The sequence below is a fragment of the Heliangelus exortis genome, chromosome 11, assembly GCF_036169615.1.
Source record: "Heliangelus exortis chromosome 11, bHelExo1.hap1, whole genome shotgun sequence".
NCBI classification, from domain to species: Eukaryota; Metazoa; Chordata; class Aves; order Apodiformes; family Trochilidae; genus Heliangelus; species Heliangelus exortis.
This window is the reverse complement of record NC_092432.1, coordinates 2186973-2200511: the sequence shown is the minus strand read 5'-3', so window position 1 is coordinate 2200511 and position 13539 is coordinate 2186973. Positions and strand designations below refer to the sequence as shown.

Below are 13539 nucleotides of genomic sequence, written 5' to 3'. Positions count from 1 at the left end.
AAGAGTCAAAACTGTTTTCTGATTAACAGCATCCTGGCACAAAAAGATCTGCAGATATTGCTGGCTCAAGTGTCTACTCCATACAAATGGCTGATACAGAGACCAGGTAAGAATTTAGGAAAGCTGATGCCTTCTAAACCAAGACCAATGAGAGTTTTACAGTAACCAATCTGCATACCTTTGCTTTTTTATATTTATATTTATTTATATAATTTACCAATCACTTCAGTTATCCACTAACTTTTAAAAAATAAACCCATAGCTTTAGCTCACCATCACATATATTCTCATGTTCCTCCCAAGCTGTTTGCTGAACGAGTCACTATGAAAGTCACTGTACAATTTTCCCAGTAACACTGAAGGAATATAAGTATTGATTTTTGCTGGAGTAGTATAGGATACACCTGAATGTTCATCAAAAACACTCAGTGAAGTGGTTTCATGTTCTCATTTAGTTTTTACTTTCCTTACAAGTCTACTTCAACAAGTTCTACTTGGTATCAGTGGCAGATGTTTGGTTATAGGTCTGGACCTTCCAACTTACCCTCATGCTTCACATAGCACTGAACATTATATACATGTCTAATGTATAAGTATAATGTATATACATATTCCTGAGTGTGATATGTCCAGCTCCTTTTGATGGGTATCAGCTGACTGGAAAATGACAAAGAACCTCACTGCCACAGGAGTGCTTCCACTATTGTCATAGTGGAAAGGCACTGCCTACAATTGCATCTTTTCTTCTCTGACCTCTTTGGTTAAGAAACGTACCAGAGATGTGTGCTTAATGGGAAGGGGAAACTGTTTCCACTTCCCTCATGAGGTGAAGCTGGGCTGTATTCTTACAGCAAAGGGACATGACATGGGTAACAGCCCATGTAACTCAAGCACAATTCCTGCTGTTCCCAGAGAAAGGCTCTGCTTACTCAGGGGCAAAAAACAGTCAGTGAGTAATATCCTTCCTGGAAGCACAGGAGAACCCACACAATCACCAAGATGTTTTTATAAATTGTGATGGATGATAATCCTCCAGCTGCTTCAGTCTGCTCCTGCACAGGTGCAGGACCTTGCACCTTTGTTGCAAGTGCTGTTTCACAACTTGCCTTTTTATTCTGATGTAATTTATATTTCATAAGCTATGAGACAAACTGATCTGTTTGATCCACATACCCCACACTGCTCATCATTTAATACGTAAGTTTATCACCCATTTCTATTCTAAGTCAGTTTCTAGCTCTTCAACATAGTCTGAAAAAAGAGTTTTGCTACACTTCAAAACATTCCTGTCACACCTGTAAAACTCACTCAGCTGCTAGAGCAATGTTAATCCTAAACTTTTTCTGAAAAATAATTTTCAATTCTTTTTAAGGTCAACTGTGTTGCCCAAAATTCATTCAACATTAAAAGACTCTGTGATTTTAACAAGACTTTCTAAAAAGTATTATATCTCCTCCTGAGTTAAAGCATCAGATGATATCCTTCTTACTTGCCTAAGGATTTCTTGGACTGTTTCAAAGCTTCAGGAGAATCACACTGAGTTAAGCTAAGGATCTGAATCCAAGTGACATACATTGGAAGAAATGCACTTGGAAAGGCTCTACCTGCTGTAGTCATTGAACAATCTTAAGGTTTAATATATTATTTTTACCAGCTTCAGTCTGGAATAACCTCACTGCCTGTAGGAGAGTTCCTTCTTGGTTACTGAAATCAGAACCAGCAGCAGCTTCCTGGATCTGAATGTATGATGTATAGGTCACTTCATTTTGTGCATGGTGAGCATATTATATATATATCACTCTAGTGGCAGACTCAGGGAACAAAAGCAGTAAAATATTTCCTCAGGGTAAGATATAGCTCCCAGGAGTCATAAAGCCTGAAGCAAAAGGTTATTTTACCCAAGACATATGCTGGATGCTTTATTATTCTTGGGGGGGGATGCAGTGATGTTGTTCTAATATGCTGCTATTCCAATACCTGAGACTTCATTCTGCCTGCCCTTTGCAGACCTTGGAACCAAAATGTCCTTAATGACACCACTGGGCAAAGAGGGAAGTGAGACTGAGAAGTCAAGACACCAGAGCAGAATCATTTAATCTTTAGGAAGCACAGTGGAGAATGATGGATGGAGGCAATTATTTGCAATTTGTATCTGAGATAATCATTGAGACAAAACACCACACGGGGGTTTCAAAGTCCAAGGTGAGATTCCAGGTGGTAGGCACTAACCTAGATCCCTGAGGAGTGGCACAAACAAGCTCTGGTCAGTATTTCAGTTATTTGTGTGAACATAAGATAGGGATGATTGTCTTAGTAGAGACTCCAGCCTTCCTCAAAAAAGCCCCTTGCTTCTTGAAGATGGCAAACAGCAAGGAAAAATAAAGACCACAGAGGACTAAATCTAAAAGGAGTAAAAAAAAAAAAATGAAGACAGACCATACTGAAATGGAATGAAACTTCTCAACAGAAAATCTACAGAATGGATGGAACGTTTGCACAAAATAAGCAGCACAATTATCCAGATAAAACACCAGGAAAGGCAACAGCCTGCACTGTATGTAGAAAGTCCAATAGAATAGTGTTCTACTGTTATTTACAACTTATATTTAGAAGGACACTCAGATTCCCAGCTGAGCTGATTATCCAGAGCACCAAGCACTGGATAGGTATGCAGGACTGGGGGCTAATATCTATCACTTTTCTGCTACATTCTCTTTCTAGATCTAAACAAAGAATTTTGACATCTGCATCTGCTTTCCCACACTTTGCAGCAGATATTGCTGAATATGCTGAATGCCTCGGAAGAAAAGCCCGAGGACTGGAGCTGAATAAACAGGCAAAGCCTGACTTGTTCCAGTTTGGAAGAATCCAAACACTCTATGAGTCTTTCCCTCTTTGGGAAGCTTTGCAAAACAACAGGCAGGCCACAGGAGAAAATAATCTCAACCTTGGAAGCATCCTATTAATGTATTTCCAACTTCTCTTTGTATGGAATGACTTGCATACAAATCCAACAGCACCAGATTTATCTGCTTCTGAACACACACACACACGGTTCAAGTTTTTTGCTTCTTTTGAACAAAAGTAATGAAAGGACTAAATTTTGAGGGATTTCTTATTTTACTTTCTTAAATACAGATTTACTTACTGCCAACTGAACAGCTTTTGACAGAGTCACTAGGATCTTCAAATGCAAAAATTACCATCTAGGTAGGACTTGAATGCCAGGAAATCATACAGGCTCACAGAAATTGAAGGATGGGAGAATTTGATACAACACTTAAGGAGAGATGATTTAGGGTTTGTATAACCCAGGTGAGGAGGCTTATTCAAGATAAATTGTGTTCATATATTCTCGTGTCTTACACACCAATATTCCTCATTCCTGGGATTCTGTACATCACAACCAATACCCATGCCTCAGGGGAAGATGCTAAATAGAGGCAAGATTCTGAACTGAGAAGCTCAGAACCTCTTTCCAGCCAGATGACAATCAGCAGACTTATTCCTTCTTTATTATTATTTATTTGGTGTAGCTCACAGGACTGAGGGGGTGTTGGGAAGCTCCTCTCCTATGCAGTAGGCACAAGCATACTGACAAACCCAGTAAATCCTTCTTCATCCAATTAATATCAGCATGCCTTAGTTCAATTTTTTATATTATTTATTATCATCTCAACACAGATAAAGGTTTATCTGCATCAGTACTTTTAACAAGACCATTAAGTTTCTTTGTCCAGTCCTAAGTAACGCAAATTTTAGTCAGGGGTGAGGGAAAGAATTAAAAATTTTTAAAAAAGCAGGACCAGGTTGCACAGCTCAGATTCTGTCTTCAGCTTCTTACATCCTCTTTCAATAGCCAGAAGCAACTGAGGGCAACTCAATGCCACAGAAGCAAGAACACTGGAATCCTCTATGTGTTACTGTGAATACGAAGCACTGAAGGCAAGGACATCTTCAGCTCCCAGGGAGAGCACTTTTTTTGTTGAAATATCATTCCTCACTGTTTGGAATGAAACCCATTATTACCAATTAACCTGCTGTGAACCCATATCACTGGCTGAATTGAGCATAATTATTCATCCATAGTAATAGCTAAAGTAAATTCTGGCAATCTCAGCTAACATTGACTTCTCCTTTGGGAAAATTCTCAAAGATGCCATGTCCTTGGTTATGTTTTTAAACCCCTCTTTTGTGTGTTAAGCTGCTACTGCAAATGTGTCATTATGACTCATTTCTTCTTGTTTTCTTTTTTTCTCCCACAAACATCTACAACTAACTATCATAAACTGAAAAATTACCTCCACATGTTCAGGCAGACCGAGTTTTCTTTAAGTTTTAGCATCAGTAGCCCATGTATAATGCCTAAAAATAAGTTTTTTAATTAGTTGTTACTTTTCATAGCTTTTTAACCACACACTCTGATGAACCACAGCCCTGTGAGCAAATGCAGGCATAAATCTTGGTTTGAATTTATTTCAGGTTGTCAAATGTAATTTACTAAGAGAACGTCTGCCAAAAAAGAATCCAGAGGCAAACCTAAGTTGTCATCTTAAATTAAATGTGGTTCCTTTTTGGTAATCTTTCTACATTACTGCACTAGTTTACAACCTTTTAAGATGCAGCAGTCCTCCTTCAAGATAAAAAGGCAGAGGTGGAAAAGCAGAATAAAGACAGAATGTCTCTGTAGCTGAGGGAACATGTGCTCACTTGCTCTCTGGAAACTGCAGTTTTCTGCTTATTCTCAGACCACATGCAAAGTAGGAAATGAACAATCTGAACACTGAAGAGCAGGAGGAAAACATCTGCATAAGCTCAGGATTAGTTATTTTTCAAAGAATTACTCAGAAGGGCACGAAGTACCTACTGTGATAGCCCAGCTGGCTGCTGGATGTGTCATGTCCCCTCCAGCCTGCACAGGAGCTATGGAATTAATGTCATTAATGACAGGCTGGGTTCTGGCTTTCACTAAGGAGCTGTTTTACTTTCATAGTCAAGAAACTCTGAATTATTAAACCATGTCAAAACCCTTGAATCTTTGCACTGATACCCCTTGCCTCATCACAGTAAGGTTTTTTTTGCCTTCAGGCCCTGATTCAAACTGCTGCAGTTTTTTTCCCTGTAGGTTCCTATCTCCCCCACATCACCTACCTCCCAGTTGTTCACCACAACCACTGGCACCTCTTTGTATTTTCTCTATACACTTCCCCACGTAAAACTGTCAAAACTGATCCACAAAGTTAGTACCTTTCAGATCCTTCAGCTCCTTTACAATTCAGACACCAAGGAAAAGCTCCAGGCACAAACCTGAAGCACGAAGCACCACAGCAATTACACATGAATGACCCAACAGACACTTGAAAAGTGAGAAAAGTGGCACTGGAAACAAACATTTCAGCCATAGGTTTATGTGTCTGTGTAAGGCAGAGCACTGCTAAGAGCTACAGAATTGCTGAGAGCTTATGTCAGCTGTTTGGGGATGTTTAAAACAGCACCAGCTTGACGAGCCACCAATTGATCTGTTTGTGTGTTCCAAGACCTAAACGTTTTTGTGGAGTAAGTAATGCTTGGGAACTGACAGTGCACTTAAACAACAAAATATTGGCCAGTTCACAAAATTCACAGGACTGTACATTAAAACTTTGGGTGAGAAAAATATTCTCTGCCTGAGCTATACAGGTATTTTGTCTCTCTGGTTTACTATTTTGTTTTTTAACCCTCATCTTTCTTCTACATGGATACAATAGAGAGCATTCAACATGGCAACACCAATAAACATATTAATAAATATTAAGTGAAAACCTACAGATCAGTCTGGCAGCCCTGCTGCCTAATACATCACCATACCCCAGTGCAGCCAGATGATACAATCTTAACTGGAAATAATTGTCCTCTAAACTAGGTGACTAAATATTATTTAATGAAATGTTCCTACAGTAACGCCACTCTGGTACAGATGAAGATTTGTGATTTTTTTGGTAGGCCATCAATTAAAGATATTGTTTCCCACAGAATAATTGGAAGGAAAAGAGGCTTGCTTGATTAATGGGGACCATATTTTCCTTTAGGCCTACATCTTGCACCACCATAGTACATTTAATTATTTTCTGCAAAAGTCAGGCCTCTATTTTAGCACACCACCTCCCACCAAAACACAGCAACTGCTCCCCCAAAGGCTCTCTTGTCTTCTAAACTGAGCCTAAGGGCTCATTTTCAAATATAGAATTTAGGAACTGCCTGCAAGCTAAAAGGAAGCATGCTGGCCTGCAGCAATGCTGTAATTGCCCATGCAAATTGCCTGTGTACATGAATAGTTAAGACCTAATTAATCTGCAAGCACATACCCATTGCTGGTGTGGACCATTTGGGGAAATTTGTATACAGCTGGGCTGGGAAGCTCCCTTATTAGAGTGTATGGCATGCCTTTGGGCTCACTTCTCAGATTTAAAGCTGACTTTAAATTTAGATTTAAAATTCCTGGGGCCTGAAGACTCTTCTAATAAGCTGGTGAAAGGCAATTAGAGAAAAAACAAGCCTCTCATCATTTGAGTTATTTGTAACATACAGAGGTCTATACCTAAAGGTTAAAATGTCCAGGAGTCACAAACTGAGCTCAGTAATACAGCTTTGTCAAAGCTTCTACTGAAAAATCTCAACTTTTTTGGCTGAGATTCATGCAGAGTGTTCTGGTTTTTTTTTTCCCAGGCCCACAGTCACTCCTTTGGCCTTTAGTAAGGCTGCCAGACATCCTTTGCTGTTCAAGCATCTTTCATCTCTGAGCAGGAGTTAGGGCCTCTGCTTTTGCAGGAGTTAGGGCTTTCTAGATCCCTTCTGTGGACAGAATTTTCACCAACAATGCTACCAGTCAGTGGGGAAAATATTCATGTCCTGCAAGTCTCTTCTTCTCCAGTGGTTTAAATACTAGAGCTAAGCAGGTTAGAGGCAGAGGCACTCTGGTTTGAGTCAGATTTATACAGACCTCTGCTATACCCTTGGCACTTCACATAGATTAAAAGACAATATTCTACACAACCAATTAAGATCTTATCATATTAATTGAACTGCCATTATAACATTTCCACAAGCCATCTAAGTAATCACTATATGATAACTCCTTATAAACCCGTTCATTGACCTACCAGATGCCTGCAGAGAAGGTGGGTTTGGCAGGATGCCTTGAAAGCTCAGAATCTGACAAATAGTTCCTAAACCTTTTCCAACTAAATGAAGCCTCCAACTCACCTGTATGTATTATATGAGGGGAAAGGAGGCAGAGTTTTCATTTCTTTTCCTTTCTGAAATGATTTTTGAAGGCTTAAATAAAATCTAGTGACAATAGAGAGGAAAAAAAGGAAAAGATGGAGCCACTGTATTTTGTATACACATTATCCACCATTGGAGATTAAGAGGAAGGATGTTTTTATAGGCAAAAGATCCAGGCTCTCATGTAGGAGTGGAAAAATCAGGTACAAGCCACCAATCTTGACTCCTGATCCCTTCCATGGAGCTGAGTGCTTCAGACACTGGGTTAGGCTGCAATATTTTTTCTCATGTTTTAACCAATCATTCCAGGAAACTTAATTTTCATATTTCTCCATTCAGCTCCCAATCAGCTGCAACAACCTGAAGATTTACCAACATGATGTTAAACCTTCCCTCTTCCCTTTACCTCCTCCAGTTGCAATGTACTTTCTGGGCAAATGGATGTATTTGTTCCAAGTTATTTCTGTGTCAGACACCCTGAATGCAAGGGGCCTGTTTATTTGCTTTGAAAAATGGTAGGTGATACCATGGGACTATAAAATAGCCAGTAAAAAAGCAGAGGTACCTTTTGAGAACAGGTCTGAGAACAGAAACCCAGGAGGAAGTACTAGGAAGGAAAAGATTTCCTTTATCTAGGAAAAACAGCAGGACAGTGGCATCAGCCAGGCACTCCACCTCTTTTTTGTACCCTGGCAGACAGAGCACTGGAGCTGTTTATTCAGGGCAAACACTTTTAGGCACATTTCCAACATCCTGTGGTGATTACTACTATAATTTAATGGTAAAACCAAACACCAAGGATGAATGTAAACAGCCCAGCATACAAGAGACATTCTTTGAGAGCATACAGAAGCAACAGATACCTTGATTCTGTGGGATATTCCCAATTGGGTCATAGAACTACACCAGGTGAAATATTTTATGTAAATTAAGAGTATGGTCTTCTAATTTTTAGCATCCTATTTTTAAAAACACTGCTGGACTGGCAGTGTTAAGTTAATGGTTAGACTCAGTGATCTTAAAGGTCTTTTTCAACCTAAATAAATCTATGATTCTATACCTCAGCTGATGGCTTGAAAGTTTCTCAAAGCTGCTTACAGTTGTCTTGCAACATACGGAGTTCCTGGGAAGATTCATGGAACTGAGTTGGAGTACTTAACACTTCCCAAGTTTGTGAACCTGAAATTTTTCTGTCAAAATCCTTTGCAGCAAACATGTCAGCAGCTTCCCTCAGTTTTACACATTAACTGCACAATCTTTTTTTTTTCCCCCACACTGAACAACCAATGTTACCAATTCTGATGTACAACTGTCCAACTAAAAGTCTTCAAGAAAGCCATCTGACTGGCACCATAACCAAATAGCTTTTGAATTTGATTGAGTCATAAATAAAACAACCATTTGCCTCCATCCAAGTTTGTTTGGTGCTGTCTGGCTATATAATTCACAGAATGGCTGTTATCTGAATTTTCACTAATGCAGGACAAAAATCTGAAGCTCTAGTCAAAAGCTGTTTAATTTACAATCTCAAGCCTGAGCCATTGATTTCAGGTCAAGTACTGCTGCTGAATAAGCCCCTCTATTACAAAAGTGACACACAGGAGACTTCACCAATAAGAGATGGATAACACCAAGATCTATAAGGTCAGAGCAATAATACTATACAGTGATGCAAATCTCAAGTTTCTCTGGCAAACATAGATCAGGCCATTCAGATAACCTGTTCCTTCCTAACTTCTCCTAACCTAATATCTCCTGACTACATCCCTCCTCTCTTTCCTGTTATTCCTCATTTTTCTTTTCCTAGCCCTGGCTCTGCTGTCCTGCTCCCTACTTTACACAGTCACCCTGGTTAACTCATTAACCTCACAGAAAACCTGAGACTTTTTTTGTTTTCCTGGCATATGGTCCTTTCTCAGTGCTCTGTCATCTACCTGCATGCAGAGGCTCCAGTGCACCAGTCCTGCAATGCACCAGAACTTCAGTCACCTCCACAAGAAAGGAGTGGAAACTGAAGCAGAGCAAAGGAAGCTTTGGCTTGCTCACTGCTGAGTACAACATTTACAAATAAAGTATCAAAGCCCAGTGTAATAAAAGATAACTCTCATGGACTATGTAAATTAAAGAGAACTGAACTAAAAATCAGCTATTTTCTTTCCTTAATGAATGTTTTTCTGAATAATTTGTGGTCAAACTACCCACAGCAAGAGATACACCTCTGCATGCCTCTTGAATACAAACTTTCCTGTGAAAGAAGTTCTATTAACACTCCAAGTTAATGACCTTGAAAAATACTTTTTTTTTTTGCTCAATAAGTGTACATAGTGAAACCAGCAGCACCGAGCAGAACACAACCATCATTCATCTCAGCAGCTCAGGCTGTCATGTGCCATGGCAGAGGAATGCCAGAGGTTTTTAAACAGGGAGAAAACACTAAGACTGAAAGAAAACTACAGACATTACAGGTTGGTTATGTTTTGCTTGAAAAGGTAAATATTTCTTCTAGAATAACTCTCAACTTATACCAGTGATAGGAGACAAGCTTGATCTGACAAGAAAAAGTTCAATATGGAGTTGCAACAGAAATTAAGACCACCAGTACATTATGAGAACTATAAGAAAATTTTAGTTGGGTAGTCCCTAGAGGACAAAGTAATATCTGTAAATCCTATATGTGACAAGTAACAGCTAAATTCCTGCCAGGTTTGTATTTAATTTTGTGCAGATTCCTCTTTTACATAATGCAAGCTGTCAGCAACGATTCCCTGTTTAATATGCACAGCAATTCTTCTTCTCTGTCACTTACTCAATAATTTGTCCCTTTCTCCCAAAGAAAAGGAATGTGAAGTCCTGAGCTGGGAGGTGGGAATCCAGGTAAATGTGTCCTCTTCTGAAGAATCCCAGGCAAGCAGAACACCTGCAGAGTAAGGTACATTGCAGAGCACAGTGACCTGCAGCAGCTGCCAGGAGGAGAGGAGTAGAAGGGAATGAGCCCCATTTCCAGCTGGTCATGGCCTGCAAACTTTTGATCCAATCATTACTCTTTGCTTGTCTAAAATTCTGCACAATATCTGAGCACAACTTTTCTCAGCTCCTCAATGTCTCAGTACAACATCCACCCTTGGAGAGACAGGAACTGATGCAGGAAATTTTCTTATTTATTTGGAGCTACCAAAGCCATTGATATTGAACTCCATGCCAAAGGATTGGCTTTTTAGTAGAACCAATCAACCTCTTTCAAGTCAGGCGTGTAAGCAGGACAGCTCCCCAAAATTCAGCCCAAGAGCAGAAATTCTCTTGAAGGCCACAGCCATTTCATTGATATTCTACATTGCCTGCTTTGCTTTCACAGCTGATATTCTGGATTATTTGTGTTAAAAGATATGAGGGGACTCATAATATAAAAATAATTCTAATAATAATCGTAATAATAGACTTGGAGGGAGTTTTTCTTTCAAAAGCTAAGATGCCTTTTTCAGCTCTAATAGTCTTTCCTTTAGGAGCATGAGATTTAGCACAAAAAAAAAAAAAAAATCTCATCCAGCTCTTCTATCTGAACTTAGTAGATGTTAGTAAACATTATTTTGCCAGTAAACTAATACTTATGAAGTTAAAGCATAAAAAGTTTCAAAGTTTTACCTCAGAACTGTAGGAAGCAAGAGATAACTGTGCAGCACAGAAAAAACAGCTATTGAGCTTGACACTTTTCTTGGTAAGGACAGCCACGATGGGATTTTACCCTTCCCCTTCTTAATTTTTTCACTCCCATAAATCAAAAACATCTTACATTACAAAAAAATTGGCAAGCAATCAGTCAAAGCAGACTAATTGCTTTTGCTATTTAAAAAGAACCTAATTTTAAATGGCCAGAGTGTTGTGGTTTAAAGTAGCTATTGTATATGTGCATTAATTAATTTCCTAAGGATTTTTATTACATTTCCAAGACACAGCCTAATTATCTGATAATGCCTTTCCCTATGTATATGAGAATGATATTGCTAGAGCATGTACTTCAGTTGTACTCAAAGAGCCTGCAAAGTTGGAAACCAAAGGGCTCAAGGTCTGTCTACCCTGCTAAATAATATGTCAGGAAGCTCTGCTGCAAAATCTTTTCATTCCAAAGGGATACAAGAGATAATCTGTCAAACATCATTGTCCAACTTATGCATTTTTCATACTCCTTCAAAGACACAGAGAGAAAGTGAGAGAAAGTTTGCACAAGGTATTTCATTAAACATTTCCCTTCTTTTTGAAGAAATAAGTGTATATGCTGCTTTCTGAAACACAAAGCAGGTGAACACTGCTGGCTGGCTGGCTCTTACCCCCTCCTCCCTTTTATTTCTAATATCTTAAATGCTTTTTTGGTAAATCTAACTCCAAATCACTGGAGAGATCTCTTGTCAGATTATTCTCAAACTGAGTTCTGGCAGCTGGCTATGTAAATTGATACAACCAGGGCAGGGGGAACACCAACTTCCCAAAATCCTGAATTACCTTTCAGAAGCTGAACTAAAAAATCCCACAGTGAGTAGGAGAAACACAGGGCATAAAAATGTAGCCTGGTCTCCAGCAAGTACCAAATAGATTTGACCCCCCCAGCATGCCACAGGAGTTGGATGTTTTCCTCTGTGCTGCAATTCCACAGTGAATCAAGGGGTGGAAATCCCCCCAGTGAAGAGCCACACTAGGGAGAGGTTCCAGAGAGCCTCTCATTCCTTGGAATGCATGCAGAAGAGTTCCTTCTCCATACTACAGGAGAGATGGCACCAGTTTGGAACAACCAGAAGGATGTAGGTGTATAAACCACCCCTGATTCAATTGCCCATTACCTAGAAGGAAAAGACAAAATCTATCAGTATTAATCTGAAATATATATAAATTTCAGATTAAAAATAAGGAACAGATAAAGGCCCAGGAATCTGCTCATTGAGCAAGTCACTGAGCTGGTAGGTGAAAGGAGTCTGGATCTCAAATACAGCAAGGGTAATGGGGAAGCCAGCAAAATTCATGATAAATACTGGCCTCGGGGAAAAAAAAAAAAAAAAAAAAATAAAAAGCACTTCGTGTTCTTAATTTTCATTCTGTTAGGAAAAACTCAAATCTTGGCAATGACTTAGACTAACTTCAAATTAATTTAGCCTAAATATACTAGATAACAGTAAGTGGAAGACTTCCCTGTTAAAGTAACAGTAATTGCTACAGTAATAGGTGTGCACCTGGGCAGGCTTCAGTGGAGAGCAGCTATTAAATAATGAGCCCAGCCTCACCTCAAACTGCATTTAGTTTGCCACACATTAAATAATTAGCATCCTGTGTAGATACTGAGAGACTCAACACTGAAAATATGATCTACTTGCTTTAAACAAGAAACCAAACCACAAATGAACATACCACTCTTGGCCTAAGCACTGCAGAGACTGCTTCACTGAGCTTGTGTGGGCACAAATCAAACAAAATACTGCACAGCATATGGAATATAACCTGGGGGAGGGAAAGCTGGAGAGACAGCAAACTAATTTGTAAAGTCTAATCTATGTTTGATGCATACAAGTAACTCCCATTAATGTGAAATCAAGTAACATCACACCAAAAAGAGCCTACACTCCAAAACTGGCTAACTGCTGCCCACCACCACCCACTCCCCTGCAGTGCCTGCTCTGTCTGCTGGGCTAGCACAACCTTCTGCTGCTGAATTCAAACAGTTCAGCCTGTGCCAGAGACTGGCTGCAGGGTGAAAAATACCTACAAATATTCAGACACTCTTCAAACTTGGTCTTCTTGGCCCTCACTTCCAGATTCAGGGAACTTTGAATCCAAGAAGTCAACAATTGATACCCTCCCATCCAACAGTGTAAGGCCACTCCTCACAAGCTTGAGTTCTACACCTACTTTCTCCCAGCAGCCAAAAAAAAAAAAGAGGATGATGGACACCACCTTGCTCTCTGCACCTGTCAGTATGCAGCAATAAGGCTACAATCACACATTGCAGGGATCTGGGGGGTATTCAAAGCTCTTGAATCAGATGTGCACATACTTGTGTGCACACCCAGACCCACTTCTCTGGCTCAAGAATGGTGGTTAAAGCCACACTTGCCAAATGAAGGTCCAAACCTTCCAGACACTGAACACCCTTAGAGGAATTCTTGCTCCATATGGATGGAAAACACAAAGAAAAAGGACCATGAACCACACATCATTTGTATTTATCCTTCTGTTTCCTTGTGCTACGTGTGCTTGGTGTGGCCATGTGCCCTCCCAAGCAGAGAAAATGTTATA

At 39.6% G+C, this 13539-nt stretch overlaps 1 protein-coding gene across 5 annotated transcripts in view; it reads right to left on the bottom strand.

The window, feature by feature from the left end:
• Positions 1-13539, bottom strand: part of MEGF11 (multiple EGF like domains 11) — a 266370-nt gene that overhangs the window by 208179 nt on the left and 44652 nt on the right. The window lies entirely within an intron of this gene.